The sequence below is a fragment of the Paroedura picta genome, chromosome 15 (genome assembly GCF_049243985.1).
Source record: "Paroedura picta isolate Pp20150507F chromosome 15, Ppicta_v3.0, whole genome shotgun sequence".
NCBI lineage: Eukaryota > Metazoa > Chordata > Lepidosauria > Squamata > Gekkonidae > Paroedura > Paroedura picta.
Genome location: NC_135383.1, coordinates 5,084,043 through 5,099,745, shown reverse-complemented (window position 1 = coordinate 5,099,745; position 15,703 = coordinate 5,084,043). Strand labels below are relative to the sequence as shown.

The window sequence follows — 15,703 nt, the reverse complement described above, 5'->3', positions numbered from 1 at the left end:
CATAAAAAATTAATTCACTCCCAGCCACTCGGGAAACCCTTCCCGGGCCGTCAAGGAACCTCAGGGCTTCACATGACCCCGGCGGCTGGGAAGGTCTTCTCTCGACTGGCTTCCTGGAACAGGGCAAAAGAGAACAATGCTGGTTTTTTTCCCCCAACGCAAGTTTCAGCAGGTTAAAATGTGGCTGCGGAGCAGGTGGGCAGGAGAAGGGCAGGAGGCGGGCGGAAACTGCTGAGCACTGACATTTCTCTCTCGCCTCTTTTTTCCCTTCCCCTTCCTCTCCCCCCCCCCCTTCCAGGTTACTTCAAAGGTTCGCTCTCAAATCGTCCTGGCTTACGATGAGCCCAGGGCAAACTTAATCAACGTAATGAGTGCCAATGAAGCCGCTTAATTGATTGGCACGCTGGTGCCCCTGGATTCCTTCACGGAAATAGGCACGGAGATGCAATTATAACATGAAGGCAGCGTGCCACCGTATCTATCCCGACCAGGAGCCAAACGGCTAAAGCTCTCATTATCAAACACACCCTGCTCTGGCGTGCGCCTGTGTGTGCGTGCGCCGCGCACACACACAGACACACACGTGCCAGCCTGCACTTCACAGCCTTGCTCAACGTTTTCTAAAAGAATCACCCCCAAGCATAAAGGAGAGTGGAACAGCATATCTGGCCTTGAGGTCTCAATTTGGGGAGGAATGGGGAAATCCTTCCTTCTCTTTTTCCTTCCTTCCTTCCTTCCTTCCTTCCTTCCTTCCTTCCTTCTCTTTTTCCTTCCTTCCCTCCTTCCCTTCCTTCCTTCCTTCCTTCCTTCCTTCCTTCCTTCCTTCTCTTTTTCCTTCCTTCCTTCCTTCCTTCCTTCCTTCCTTCCCTCTCTTTTTCCTTCCTTCCTTCCTTCCTTCCTTCAATCCATCCATCCATCCATCCATCCATCCATCCATCCATCCCTCCTTTATTGGCACCCCAGCAAACGCATGTGACTTTCTCCCCTGAGGACTGTGAGCAAGGCAACTAACTCAAAGACTTAAGATATAGAAACCCATTAAGGTCTTTGCCTGTTTCAAAAAGAGCAGCCTTGCTGATGCCACAGGACTCTTGGTTCCCTTCCGCTCCGAAGCTGCAAGTTCACTGCACCATCTCAGACTCCATTTGCCTGCGGCGTTGAGCTCCGCAGAGGGTGGAGGAGTGGCGGGGAGGCAGAGCAGCCATGTCGTGTTTGCGGCCTGCCACACACAGAGCGGTGTCCTCGGCCGTTCCAGGAGCCCACCTGGAAGGAGAGGGAGGGAGGGAGGGAGCCCGGTGGGAGGTGGCAGAACTGAAGCGTGATAAAGATTAATGGATTTAGGGCTCCCAACAAGCCCAGAGTGAGAGGCCGTTGCTCGTTCGATGCCCGTAATAGATCCCGAGAGACTTACCTGCCAGGAGTGTGAAGGAAAGCTAATCCGCCTCTCCTCCTTTTCTGTGGCTGGCTGGCTTAGTCAAGCAATTAGCCAGATGAAAAGGTAGGGGATGTTTGCATGCTCTCCCCCCACTTCCCCTTTAAGTCATAAAGGAACACAACTGGGAAGGAAAAATGAAAAATAAGATGTTGCATGCTCAAACTTTCGCACTTTTTCCAGATTTGGTGCATTGGGGTCGAGCACCATTTTGAAACCATCACCTCTATCAAGACCAACTTTGATCTGAACTAGCTAGTCTCTTCATAATGTTCTCGTTATGGATAAATCCCACCGATTTATCCCACTTTTTACATTTGTGTGCCTTTAGTTTCACTTTGATGGGTTTTGTTTGTTTGTTTTCCCCATTCCCCCGCATTTCCAGAAGCCAATTTTGAGACATCTCCGCCCCACATAATGTTCCTGTTGGTTTTCTTGGCCTCATCTCTTGGCAGTGATTTCAACTTTGTTTTTAAAGTATCAGCATTTCCATGAGGGAAGGGACTAGAGACTTACTTTAAAAGAAAATGAAACCTGGGGATTTAGAGAACCTGCCTAAACAATCATTGTTTACTATAGCCTTATATCGATATTTGAGGGCATTAAAAAAGAATTAAAAGACGCGCTGAAACACCCGTGACATGCCTTTTATCAACATGCCTTTTGTCTTGTATCTTCACGAGGGAAGGGACTAGAGACTTACTTTAAAAGAAAATGAAACCTGGGGATTCAGAGAACTTGCTTAAACAATCATTGTTCACTATAGTGTTATATCGATATTTGAGGGCATTAAAAAAATCTGCATTAGTTCAACTACGTGCAGAAGAAAAAGTGCAGAAAAGCACAGAGAGGGCAGACGTGTAGAAGACTGATTTTGATGCTTGTCAGTCCACTCCGCAGAAAAATCAGGAGTCACTCCAGAGTGTGGGAAAGGTCTGGGTAGCTTAAGTTATAGTTGAAGTTCTCAACCAAGGTTTCATGAAGCCTTGGGGTCACTTGACAGCTCTGGAAGGGCTGGAATGGGTGGAATTAATTTTCCATGTATTTTTGAACATTTATTGGGTGATGTGACCATCTATGGTCATGTTTACCCCCACACACCCAATGGCCAATGATGGGCCTGGAGGGGGTCGGAAAGGGAGGGGCCTCGGGTGGGCGTGTCCAAAGCTCTGCTTCCCAACTGCATCCTGCACGATTGCAGCACTTCCGCGCTTCCTTGACGCCTGAAGAATGTTTCAGGGGGTTCTCAAGGGGGAAAAAAGATGAGAAAGACTGCGCTAACTGCTCAGAATTCCTGATTCTGCCCATCTCCATTGGAGCTTTGAAACCTAACAGTGAGCCGCAAAGCATATGCGCATGTAATTCTTGTGTTATCTCAACTGTGCGGATATATAACTGGCTGATAGCACCTGTATGTACAGGCAAGTGACCCATTGGGGGCACATCATGTCTTTGGCACATCCCGTAAGCCAGGGGTAGTCAACCTGTGGTCCTCCAGATGTCCATGGACTGCAATTCCCATGAGCCCCTGCCAGCAAACGCTGGCAGGGGCTCATGGGAATTGCACTCCATGGACATCTGGAGGATCACAGGTAGACTACCCCTGCCGTAAGCAGCAGAAGTCTCTTCAACACGGCATCTCACAGACGCTGTTCTTAGGCACCCACTCCTTGCCGCGTCTCTCCCTTACCTGAGACTCTCGGTTGTTCCCTCTGGCTGCCCGAATACGGGAGCCTTAAAGAGCAGGGCCTTCTTAACTCTCTGGTTTTTGCGGTGGGAAAAGAGAGCGAAGCCGTGTTCCAGTGGGAGCTAATAACTTTTTAACATGGCCCATAAAAGACCAGCATGCTTGAATCTGCGCTTGGCAATCATTTGGTATTGCAGTGTTGGGGGCAGCGGGGGGGGGGCGGGGGGGTGAAGAAATAAAACAAGCTTTACCAAAAAAGAAAAAAGAAAAAAAACTAGCCCCAAGCAGTTTACTCCCAGCTAGCAGTGACAAGCTGGAACAGTATATGGAATTCAGATAATGAAGTACACATGCTTCTCCTGCACCCGCCTTCAAAAGTTTCGAAGCAATGAAAGAGGCAAAAGAAAACGACCCCTTCCTGATTCTCAGCTTTTGAATTAAACAGGAGAGCTTGCAAGGAGGAGGGGGTGGGGGGTGGCTGTCGATGAGCGACAGACTCGAATCTAGAGGACCGGGTTTGATTCCCCACTCCTCCTCCAAATGCAGCCTGCTGGGGGACCTTGGGCTGGTGACAGTTCTCGTCGAGCTTATCTTGCAGAGCAGCTCTCTTAGTGCTCTCTCAGCCCCACCTGCCTCTCAGGGTGTCTGTTGTGGGGAGAGGAAAGGAAAGGTCTTTGTAAGCCATTTTGGGTGGTGAAAAGCAGAGTATATAAAAAAAAGCTGAGGTCATGGGCGGTGTGTGTGTGTGACAAAACTCTATGGCTCGAAGCAAATCCTATCATAGAGTCTTACCCAAAAGCCAGAGTGTCGCTCCTCAATGTCTCCAACATGCTGATGTCACTTCTGGGTGACGTTGGAAAGCTCCCCTCCCCTGCTGGCAGCACTGATGCTCCTGCAACCCCCCCCCCCACACACACACACACACTGCAGTTGTTCAAAGCACAGTTGCCTTCTCCTCCTAACCATCAGTACTCTATTGTTAGCCCTCCCCTTCACAGTTGTGGTAGACTTTGTGCAGGTAGGCTGGGGCACGGCTGGCTTCATGGAGACCACCGCTGGGAGGCCACGGGGGTCGTGGAGACCCCGGCCAGTGGCGTCCCCCTGTTCTCGGGTGGCTTCTCCTCACCCCGCTCCCTTGGAAGAAAAGGAGCTGATCAGATACCAAAGCGACAGACCGTCTTCCGACCACAAAAGGCCTGGGAAAGAAAAGTCTGTGGTTCTTTTTATGATTATATGTTTGGCTCAGACAACGGCATGACCGCAGAGGGCTTGGCGGAAGCTCCTCCGTGCTCTGGAAGAGAACCCACGCTGCGGAAGAGCCGCGCGGAGGGTGGAACCCGACCGGCATCTGCTAGCCATCTTCCCCAGATTTCTGATTTCTCCAATGCGCGTTTCGGTTCCTTTCCTACCTGTTTTGCTGGCATTCGCCCCCACAAAGTATCCTGGGAGTTGTAGTCTGGAGAAGGCGATGAAAAAATCATTGTGAGTTTCATAATGCAGATACATGCCCCTCGTCTCCCTGAGCATCTTTTCCCATGGCTGTTCCTTGGATGCAGACACATCCCATCCTCTTGCGCATGCACACATGACTACATGCATACATACACACACGCCAGGCTCTGGAGGCACCTGACCATGTAATGTCATGTATTGCTGACCATGTAATGTCAAATCCCTTCACCTGTATTGAGCAGTGGTAGGCAAAGGAGGGCCTCCCTCTTTCTCAGGTAGGCATTTCCTGTCTCAGGGACCCAATCCGCTGGTCCCTCCATACCCTGCAGGGCAGGCTGCAGCTGCTCTGACACAGGTGAAACGCCCAAATGAGGCCCCCCCCCCCGCACTTCATAACCACAGTATGTTTTTGCAGCTTTAATGGATTAATCGATTAATTGGCTAAAACGCATCTGATTCATCACCTGCGATTTCCTTAATTGGAAAGCAGCCTCAGTCCTAATGGATGAGTGTGAGAAATTGCAATGATGTATAACAAAGCTTTGTTTTTTTTCAGTTGGGGACGAGGAGGGGATGCCAAACACTTTGTGGGAGAATTGGGGCCCGGATTTCCAAGCTGTCTGGAGAGAGAGAGCTCCTCTTTTGTTTATGGATGACTAGAGGGAGACGCTTGCAGGATCCGTGTCCTCAGAGCAAGGAGCAGCGGCCAGGCTCAAAAGGTCCACGTCCTTTTTGCAGTGAGGCCTCGAGAATTGCACACACGGCTCTGCACACAGGTGAAGTCTGGCCAATGCGGTATACAACGGGACTAAGATATCCTGTGATTTTAACGTGATGCCCCTGGTGATACAGCCCAAGACTGCATTCGCCTTCTTTACCACCACATCACCCTGTCTGCTCATATTTAGCTTACAGTCCACAAGTCCCCCAAGATCTTGTTCACGCAAACAACTACCCGGAAGTATCTCTCCCATTCAGTGGACATAGCTGAGTTTAAAGTCAGGATAGCCAAGGATTTGAACCCAAGCCTCTCTGGTCTTCATCATGCGTTTGAGAGAGCTCTGAGAGAACTGTGCCTAGCCCAAGGTCATCCAGCTGGCTGCACGCGGAGGAGGAGCGGGGAATCGACCCCGGCTCTCCAGATTACAGGCCGCCACTCTTAACCAGGACACCACACTGGGCTCCGAGGCCGCCCCCAGATGACAGACGGCTCTCCGCCTTGCGGCCTCTTGCCCCCTCCCGCCCTCCGCCGCCACTCCCGGAGCTCTGCTCCCGGCAGCCTCCAGCGGCGCCCGCTCAGCTGCTCGGCTCCCGGCGCTCTCACCTCGCTCTCCGAAAGTTTCACACTCAGTGCTCTTGGCAGCCGCGCTGTTTAGGAAATTATAGCAAACGGGAGACATAACATAGACGCTGTGAGGAACACTGTTTACATTCCTGGAGAAAGAGCTGTGGCGAAAACTGCCAGAGCGGCATGCTCCGGTGAACGAGACGCTGGAGGGTTGGGAGCTTCTCGACATTGCACCGTGGGTTGCCGCTTTCTTCTCCTTCTCGCCCCTCTCCTGCTTCCTCCCTTCGCTGCCGCTGTGATTCCACAGCCGCTGGCAATGGCTGGGCCTGTCTCCAGGCATCCTGGGGGTGCAGCACAGGCGGCAGGCCCCAGGTAGTGCTTGCTGGCAGTGCGGGGCAGCAGAGGAGGTGGCCAGCTCCAGGTTGGGCAAACCCAGAGGAACCGAGGGTGAAGCCTGGGGAGGTCAGGGGCTACGGCTGAGACAATGCCACAGAATCCACCCTCCAAAGCAGCCATCTGCTTCAGGGGAACCTTGAGGTTAGCTACCCTAGCCGAAACCAGCATCCAGGCTGAGTGCCCACAGCTGTCTGAAGAGGCACTGGGCCTGTCATCCGCTTAACAGATTTGGGAGACTGTCGGCATCCCATGGAGCTCTGGGGCAATCTCTTTCCTTTTAAAGACAGAACGGCCGCTTGTCCAAATTGACAAATCATACCGAATCATAATTCGGTGATTCGAACAAGGTTGATTCGGCTAATTAAACTTATCGGGGGGGGAGAATGTGATTCGGACCAGATTCGACCGATTCGTGCCCAAATCAAGGCTGATTTGGGTACTTTTTAGCCAATCCAAAACAAATTGCATGTGCCTAGTTAGGAATCCCAGTTTGATGTGAACATCACATTTCATTCGTCTGTGTACCCCACAGCAGTCCCTCCCCAAATCCGATCCATCTCAGGCTCTAACGGGGATGCGAATCCTGAGGTGGGACCGAAAGAGGTCAGTTCCCCTGGAGAAAAGGGCTACTGTGGAGGGGGGACTCCATAGCATTTGACTCCCCTGAGGCCTCTCCCTGCCCCAAATCCCACCCATTCCTTACCCTGCCCCCCTAATTCTCCAGGTATTTCCCAACCTAGAGCTGCCCACCCTAGACGCAGAGGAAATGGAGGTGCTAAAAACGAGCTGCACATGTTCCAGTTCTGACATTCACTTGAAGAGTTCCGGCGAAATGAGAACAAAAGAGGAGAAGAATGCAGCCCAGAGTACATTTTCTTTGTGGGAAAGGGAGGGAGAAGCGGGGCAATCTAGTCCCCGCTTGACATTTCTTGAGTCACGAGCTTGCTGTCGGGTTTGACCTCCCAGTATGCACGCTGCTCTTTCCATGTGCCATCAAACTGTGCATAGCGGCTTCCATCCCCACCACCAGCCGCGTGGAAGTCCACACAAGCAGCAGCAGCTGCCGAGACATTGGCGGCTGTGAGATTCAGTCCCCCCGTTTCCACATATGGTGGAGCTCTGCGTTGCCCAAAATAGGTACATTTGACAGCTAAGCTCCTGTTTTTAGGTACAGATTTATTCCAGGCATGAGGAGCAGGCGGGCAGCAGAAAGCGGAGGCAATCCAGAGCCAGCAGGAGCAAGAGTCACTCCGACACCCGACCAGGAAGCTTTTGTGGAGGACAGGAAACACGACCTGACCTGCTTCGGCCTCTTGGAGGTTGTCTGGGGCGGTATCTGGTGGTGGGATGGGGTGTCAAGTGGCAGCTGACTTGCGGCAACCCTGTAGGGCAGAGGGGGCCACCAAGCTATGGCTCTCCAGACGTCCATGGACTACAATTACCATGAGCCCCTGCCAATTGGCCATGCTGGCAGGTACTCATGGTAATTGTAGTCCACCGGAATCTGAAGAGCCACAGTTTGGCCATCCTTGCTGTAGGGTTTTCAAGGCAGGAAACAAGCAGAGGCATTTTGCCGCGGTCTGCCTCTCCGTTGCAACAGTGGACTTTCTTGGTGGTCTCCCATCCTAGTCCTACTTGGGGTCAACCCGGTCTGAGATGCCAATCATTTTAACACCCCTTTTCACCACCGGAAAGAGTCTCAGAGCGGCTGACCATGGCCTCCCCTTCCTTGCATTGTTCCATGCCAATAATTATATCACATGCCAGTAATTATAAGCTCTGACCCAGATAGCTGAGGCTGGCTTCTCTTCATCATATCTCAGAAGCTAAGCAGGGTTGACTGTGGTGGGTCCTTGGAGGGGAGACCACCAAGATGAACAATGGCAAGCCACCCTTTGAACCATCTTTTGCCTGGAAAGCTCCACAGGGTCTCTGTAAATCAGTTTGTGGATCAAGCGTTCTGTTTGGTTTGAGGACCAAGTGAGCAGCTATTGGAGAATTGGGCGAGGTCAGGACAGGTGACATCCAGGGCCTGACCTTCCGTTTCTCCCTCCTCTTGGCCAGAATCCTTGCTATGCATCAGCCAAGGCTTAATCAATGCAGAAAAGGTTGCCAACTCCTGGCAGGGAAATTCCTGGATATTTAGGGACGGTGCTTTGAAAAGGCAGAATTCGGGGATAAAAGGAGCGCGCCAGAGAGTTCTCCCTCCACATTTTAGGGGACTTGATCTCTGCAGTCTGGAGATGGGTTGTAATTCTAGGAGAATTCCGGGCCTCGCCCGAAGGTTAGCAAGCCTACAGGGGAGGGGAAATTCTTGCCTGGGGGTGGGGAGGGGTGCAGATTTCTCTATATGGCTGCTGATTGTTTCTCTTCCAAGCAAGGGGAGATTTGGGGGGGGGGGGAGAGAAACAAGCCATCTATAGAAGTTACCGCCGGAATTCAAAGTCTGTAACCTTGTTCTAATTTCGGTTTGATTGCCTATTGAGAGTGTCTGATTGTTCTTTAAGAGTCACTTTGGAATGGAGCCTGAAGGTACAATATAAAATAATTGAACCGAGTGTAAAATCCCAGCTGGTAACCTTGTCAGCTATTCGAAACAGAGATCTTGTATCCGTAATTTAGAGAGCCGCAGATGTGGAGTGGATTCCACGAACGCCGGGAGCATTTTCTTTTCTCTCTCCCCGCCCCCCCCCCCAGCGCTCTCCGTGCCATTCTAGCTCTCCTCTTTTTTAAAATTTCTAACCAAGCAAGCTAGTCTTTAATCAAATTAACATATTGGCAAGCCGGGACCCCTTCCCTGACCCCCCCCCCGGGGGCTGCCACTGGGTGAAGGAGGCCTCCAATGTATTTCTTTAACGCAGTATGAACTTGAGGAATTACTTTTCAGGACGTTAATTAGCCCGTTCTTCCAAACTGTGCCCATAATTACGACACATGGGGAAGAATAGGGTCTCTCTCTCTCTCTCTTGCTTTCCTTCTTTCCCCCCCTCCCCCCCGTTTGCATTCTTTCATCTTAAATTGTTTCAAAAACGGTTTGGCAAAATGCTTTTGGGATTGGAAGGGAGTGGGTATTAAACTCCTGACGAAACTTTAAACAAAGAAAAGGGGGAGTGTGAAAGGCCCTTTACGATCCAGCGGCGAATATGGCTTCTTGCGGGTGGGATTGTGGGGCTGGAAGGAGCAGCGATCTCCGGGGCCGCTTTGTGGCTGACAGTTTTAAGCCGCGGCTTTCTTCTTGAAAAATCACCGTGTTCTCCGAAATCGCAACCGGGAAAGCGTTCTTGTTCCTGGAGAGGAAAAGCGCCGGGTCCCGGGGGACGGAGCCTGGAATGACAGCCGAGCTCCAGGTTTCGTTTCCCTGGAGAAAATGGGAGGTGGGCTGTATATGTCAGTCTTGGCCAACCTGTGGCTCTCCAGATGTCCATGGACTACAATTCCCATGAGCCCCTGCCACCAAGTGGGAGTTGGTAGCCCCGTTCCACAAACAAGCAAGGTTGGTGGGAGAATCTGTGGTTCTATGGCAGAGTACTTCCTGGGCATCCAGAAGGTCCCATGTTACACACCTGCCATCTTCTTTGGGCTGATCCTGCGTTGAGCAGGGGGTTGGACTAGATGGCCTTTATGGCCCCTTCCAAATCTATGATTCTATGATTCTCCACCGAAAGCTAACAGGTGCTGGGGAGACCGTTTGTTTCCTGCCCAAGAAATGGTGCCGGTCGATCATAGGGTTGCCAGCTCCAGGTTGGGAAAGTGCTGGATAATTGAGGGTGGAGCCTGGGGAGGACGGGGACCCCAGAGGGGCACTAATGGCCTAGAGTCCCCTCCTCCAAAGCAGGGCTTCTCAACCAGGGTTTTCTGAAAGCCTGTGGTTTCTTGACATCCCTGGAAGGGTTCCCCAAATGGGTGGGAATTAATTTTATGGATCCTTTTAACATCTGTTGCACATTGATCGGGTGATATGACCATATATGGTCATGTCAGCCCACCCACCCCTCCCAATGGCCAATGTTGGGCCTGGAGGGGGCGGGAAGGGGAGGAGCCCCAGGTGGGCGTGTCCACAGCTCTGCTTCCCAACCACGTTCTGCATGATCGAACAACTTCTGGGGTTTCTCGAAGCATGAAGAGTGTTTCGGGGAGTTCTCGATAAAACAGCGGAGAAAGACGGCTCCAAAGCGTATAATTTGCGGCGGAAGCCACCGGACCTTCCCCAGCCCTGAAGTTGCAGAAGTCCACATGGACTTGTACCATGCTCTGGACATTGTACACCATCTGCTGGGTGATCACTTAAGTGGGGAGGGGTGTTGTCTCTGTAGTTCTCCCGAGGTCCAATCCTGAGGTCCGAGGCAGGACTGTGAGCCTGCCCTGTAATTGACCAATGCAGTGCTAGATCCCCTCTGCAGGATCCAATCATTTTATAGTGAAACTGACCAATAGTGCCTTCTGGTGGGAAGATCTATTGTGGGGCTCGTGTCCCTACATTGGGGTTGATTGTGGGTTTCTTGGTTCAGTCTCAGTCCAGTTCTGCTTTCCTCTTGTGCCAGGGCCAATTGGCGGGGGCTCATGGGAACTGTAGTCCATGGATACCTGGAGAGCCGCAGTTTGGCCACCCCTGCTGTAGGGTTTTCAAGGCCGGAGACGAGCAGAGGGGCTTTGCCATTATCTGCCTCTGTCTAGAAGCCCTGGACTTCTTTGGTGGTCTCCCATCTAGTGATAACCAGGGCCGACCCTCCCTAGCTTCTGAGGTCTGACAAGATCTGGCTGCTCTAGGCCATCCAGGTCAAGGCATTTGGGACGTAGCAGCCCTATACGGATCAGAAATATCCCGGAAGGGCAGCCTCCTCCTGCTCCGCAGAACAGACCCCACATGGAGAACGTCTTCACTCTTTGGCTGCACCCTGCCGAAAGCTGCTGTCTTGATCTTCTTACCCCTTTGGGGCAAGTACTTCAGGGATTTTATTTATTTATTTTCTTTTTAAACTGTGCGCTGAAGTTAACATGCTCCGGGGTTTGTTTTGACTGCCAAGAGATGAACCTGATTGTTCCTGCCTTCTGTTCCTGATAACTCTGTAGGCACGTAGGCTAAGTTTAGAATCACCTTTTCGCAAAATGAGGGCAGCAAAGAATCGGCCAAGTTGAGTCCTGTTCGGGTGTTCTCCCTTTTGAGACCAGGGAGAGAGAGATCTCTTCGTTATTTTTTTGGAAGTTTCCCTTAGGTTAGGAGAACGTTTTTTGCCTCTCGAATCCAAAAGCAGTTTCCAAAGAGGGGAAAAGAAGAAAAGGGGAAGAGAAATAATGTGGATGCAAAGATGTTAAGAATGCTTTCTGCAGGCATCGGGTCAAACAATCTGTTCCTAAGGCATTTCAGATGCTTTCTTATTTAGCAAGCGTTTTTGCATGTTGCTAAGTTGCAAGGCTTCCAATCACAGAAACAATTGGCCCCAACCAGGCTGGCAAAAAGAAGGTCATTTTTGCAGAAGCAAAATAGGAATATAGAGAGAGAATTAATGAAGCCTAAACTGCAGGTGGGAAGCAAGTGCAAGTTTCCTCTTTTCTTTTTCTTTTTTATTGGGGGGGGGACCTTAAACTGACGAAAGCTGTTTTTGATATGATTCTTTGATTCTCTTAATCCCCACTTTTCAGCTCATTCCCAGTTTTTGGGGGGCATGCATTTGAAAAAAAAACAGAACGGTTGTTCTAAAGGAACAAATATCTGGTTCTGGTGGAGTTCTGGCCAACTCCAGGTTCTGGAATTCCTGGAGGTTTGGGGGTAGAACTTGGAGAGGGACCTCAGCAAGATAGAATGCTCCGGTGGGACTGATCTCCGCCCAGTGAAGATCCAACCCCCATAGATGGAGGAAAAGGTCATTTTTAATATGCCTAAATATGTTTGCACTGCTCTTTTGGACTGATTAAAGGCCATGCAGGAAGGCTGATTTACAGTCCAATTCTGCCATGATTGACAGCGCATTGGCAATTCCACGCTAACCCCTCCCTCTCCTCTCCATCAGACAGCGCTACCAAAGCAGCCTGAGTTCAGTCCGATGAGGACCAGCACACGTAGAGTGCAAACCTACCCTACTCGAAATCCTGGGCCGCGCCAGGCCCGCCCTGCTGAATCGGCGTTAGCGTTTCTCGCCCCTCGGCCAGGTTTCCTCGCGCGCCGTGCGAAAGCCGCAGAGAAGACGGACTCTCCTTGCGAAATGCATTTCTGTTTTGTACAAACCCTTGGCCTGGCACCACCAGCCATAACTGGTGGCGAAGGAGACACCTTCCGCCCCCCCCCAACCCCTACTCCCAGCTGCTCGTTTTTGTGAACTGCTTGACGCCAACCGTTCCATTGATGCTGCTGAAACCTTCCCTCGTGCTCCCAGGGCTCTGTGTCCCAGCTGGCATTCCTTGGAACTTTGCCTTGGGATCCTGCCATAGATTCTTTTGCAAATGCGCCAGTCGGGTTTGCTATTCCTTCCACAATCCGCCGCCATTAGCTCCTATTGTTCCTCGCCGCCATTGTTCGGACCAGCTTGTTGGCACGGCTCGGGCGTTCGGCGCTTCCCTGCCCCCCTCCGAACCCTGAGCTGCCGTCTGTTAAGGTGCGTTTCCTCTTCCCGAATGTCGTAAAAATGTCCTCCTTGCGTCTCGTGCAGCTCTCCTCATTCATAAGCCTATCCCGACGGACTAATTGGGAAGAGTTGCAGCCTTAGAGTTGCTCTGAGAGTCTGCACACTTGTTCATACGGCCGCGGGTCAATGCGGGGACAGGGAACTGTAAAATCTGCAGTGTGCATGATGGAGCAGATTATAAAGAGTGTCCTGCAGGGGGCGTCAGAGAGACGTGTATTTAGCATGGATCAGGAACTTCTTGATAGTTTTTCAAAAGATCTCCTCCAGCGTTCTGATTGGTTCAGCTGGAGACTTCCTGTTCCTTTGAGCACCCTTCCCTCACTGCTTGCCTCCACAACAGACAGAATGACTACCGAACAGAACAGTTAGATGGTTAAGAATATCTCTCTCTCTCTCTCTCTCTCTTTCCAAAATTTGTTTTTTCCTCCTTAACAAAGGCTATTTTTTAAGCAGCCTGGTTCTGTACTCCTTTGCATATTCAAACTCTGCAAACATCGCTTTGAAATGATTAACATGCCATTAAAACCGCCCACGTGACCATTTTTAAATCTTCAGTGGAGTTGATCAATATTGGATCGGTGGGAGGCGAGGTGGGTGTTCGAGCAGGGAGGCCAGCGTAGGCATGGCGTCATTTCCTGGCCTCAACCGTAGGCCTGGCGAAACAGACTGCTCCGAGGTCCCAGAAGACCTGATCTCACTAGGGAGAGTGTCCCACAAGGCTGGGGCCAGGACCAAAAAAGCCCTGCTCCTGATCAAGGCCGATTTATAGAAAGTGGGCTTTGGGGAGGGAGTTCAGGGGGGGGGTACAGTGCCATAAAGCCCACCCTTCCAAGTTGCATGTCCTCCAGGGGAACAGATCTCTATATTCTGCGGATCAGCTCTAATTCCACAGGATCTCCAGGTTCCACCTGGAGGCTGGCATCCCTCTTCTTTGTCCTGAGCTCTACCCCTGGAGATTTCTCAAACCCAGTTTCAGGACACTGACGTGAAACAGACTCCTGATCTTTCTTCAAGACCTGACTCAGTCCAGGGTCTTCATGCAGCCTCTGCCAGCTATACAGTCTGCAGCTGAAGAAAGCTCAGAGGCCATGCCAAGGGGGTCCCAGGGAGGGCTGCCAACCTCCAGGTGGGACCTGGAGATCTCCCAGAAAGGAAGCCATGTTGGCCCAGCCAGTCCCTCACTCTGTTTCCTGCAGCGGAACCAATCTCTGGAGATGGGCTCTGGAAGACCTCCAGATATTTCCCAACCCCGATCTGGCAGCTCTAGACCCAGGTCACTCAGAAAGTTGTCAGTTCAAGCTCCAGACTCTGTCAGAGCAGCAGATTTGCTGCGTGTTAATTCTGCCGAACCCCCCCCCCCCAAAAAAAAAATGTTTAAAACGCTTCCAGGAGGCCAAGAGGCATCCAAAGCAAAATAGAAGCCTGCCTCCCTGCCAAAGGTACAGGCAGGGCGGGGACGCTGGAGACGGGAGAAAGAGAGAAGTGATTGTTCACAGTGAGTCACAAGTAATGAGGTGCAAATTATATTAAAGAATGAAAGCTGCAGCTTTTAAGAAAATATGGATCGGTCTTTGAACAGCAGCGGCCCTTGAAGGCTTTGTGTGTGTTTTAAAAACCGCTCAAAAAAAAAAAAATTCGCCAGCTGCTTCATTTTACTTTCAGGTTCATGGAAGGGTCTTGGCGGTATCGGGTTTTCCCTTTTGTTCCAATTCGGGGAAGGCGTTCAGAAAAAGACTGTGGCCATCTAAATACCGAAGGAGAGGGAACAATCGGTAGTCTCAACTCCCAACAGCTCACCAATGAAAATCGGGATGCTCAGTGCATGCCTCCGCTTGCGATGTACGCTTGCTAAGATCTCCCACTGTCGCATCTGTTCTCCAGGTGAGAGAGATCGGTTCACCTGGAGAAAAGGGCCGCTTTGGAAGATGGTTTCCGTGGCATTATATGCCATTGAAGCCCCTCCCCTCCTCAAACTCCGCCCTCCTTAGGCTCCACCCTCAAATCCCCAGATGTTTGCCAACCCAGAGCTGGTGACCCTAGTGTAGCATCGGTACCCAACCAGCAAAAATTACTGTCCGTAACCTTCCCTTCGAGGCCTACTGCATCTGCTGGTATTAACTGGCAGCGACACTGTTTCTCATGTGGGATGCTAAGGACAGTCCCTCGTTTCTGGTCCAGAACTTTGGGATGACGCCCTCTCACTGTGCTTTTGCAGCTGGAAAGCACGTCGACCGTGCCTTACCTGATGCGTCCCAAACGAGCCAAACTATAAACGAAGGCGGGTGGGGCGGGAATGCTGGTGTTTTCTCTTTACCCTTTCAAATCAGAATCCACGACACCTTTTTTTCTGTGTGTTTGCGATTAACTGATTGTAAGAGGAATTAAATATCTCTTCCCTCCTCGGTCTTTTCTCGTGAACCACTCGTGCTCAAATTAGTGCTGGCAGACATGCTAGAGCACACGCTCCAGGCTCCTGTGCCGACACGGCTTCTGTCAGCTCCGGTACGTCTCTGACACCAATTTACTAAGATAGCGGCAGGAACGAAAACATTATCGGGCCTGTAATTGTTCGAGACAGGGGCGAGGCTTTTCTCTCTCAGCCTCCTTGACGCCGAGGCGTAACGGAAAGCACCAAGGCTCCCAGTTAGCCTCACAAATTATATTTCTTCTTCTGTGCGCGTGGCAGGAGGTCTGCTCAGGTGTCACATCTTTATTCTTGGACGGGAAGCCTCCTGAACAGCCCCCATCCTTTCTCAAGCTGCCCTTCATCTCTCAGCCACCCTCCCTGTTTGCTAGCTGTTGACTTTCTCTTCGGCTGCCTCCTCGTC

The 15,703-nt window shown here is 51.3% G+C and overlaps 1 protein-coding gene across 2 annotated transcripts in view; it reads left to right on the top strand.

Moving 5' to 3' along the window:
* Positions 1 to 8,560, top strand: part of MORN1 (MORN repeat containing 1) — a 91,256-nt gene extending 82,696 nt beyond the window's left edge. Inside the window, exon 16 of one of the 2 annotated variants that reach the window (XM_077312389.1) lies at positions 5,128 to 8,560. The gene's annotated coding sequence lies outside the window, so the exon portion shown is untranslated. Of the gene's footprint in view, positions 1 to 298; positions 663 to 5,127 lie in introns of those variants that run through there. The other variant, XM_077312386.1, reaches the window with a different exon arrangement.
* Positions 8,561 to 15,703: the final 7,143 nt, after the last annotated feature.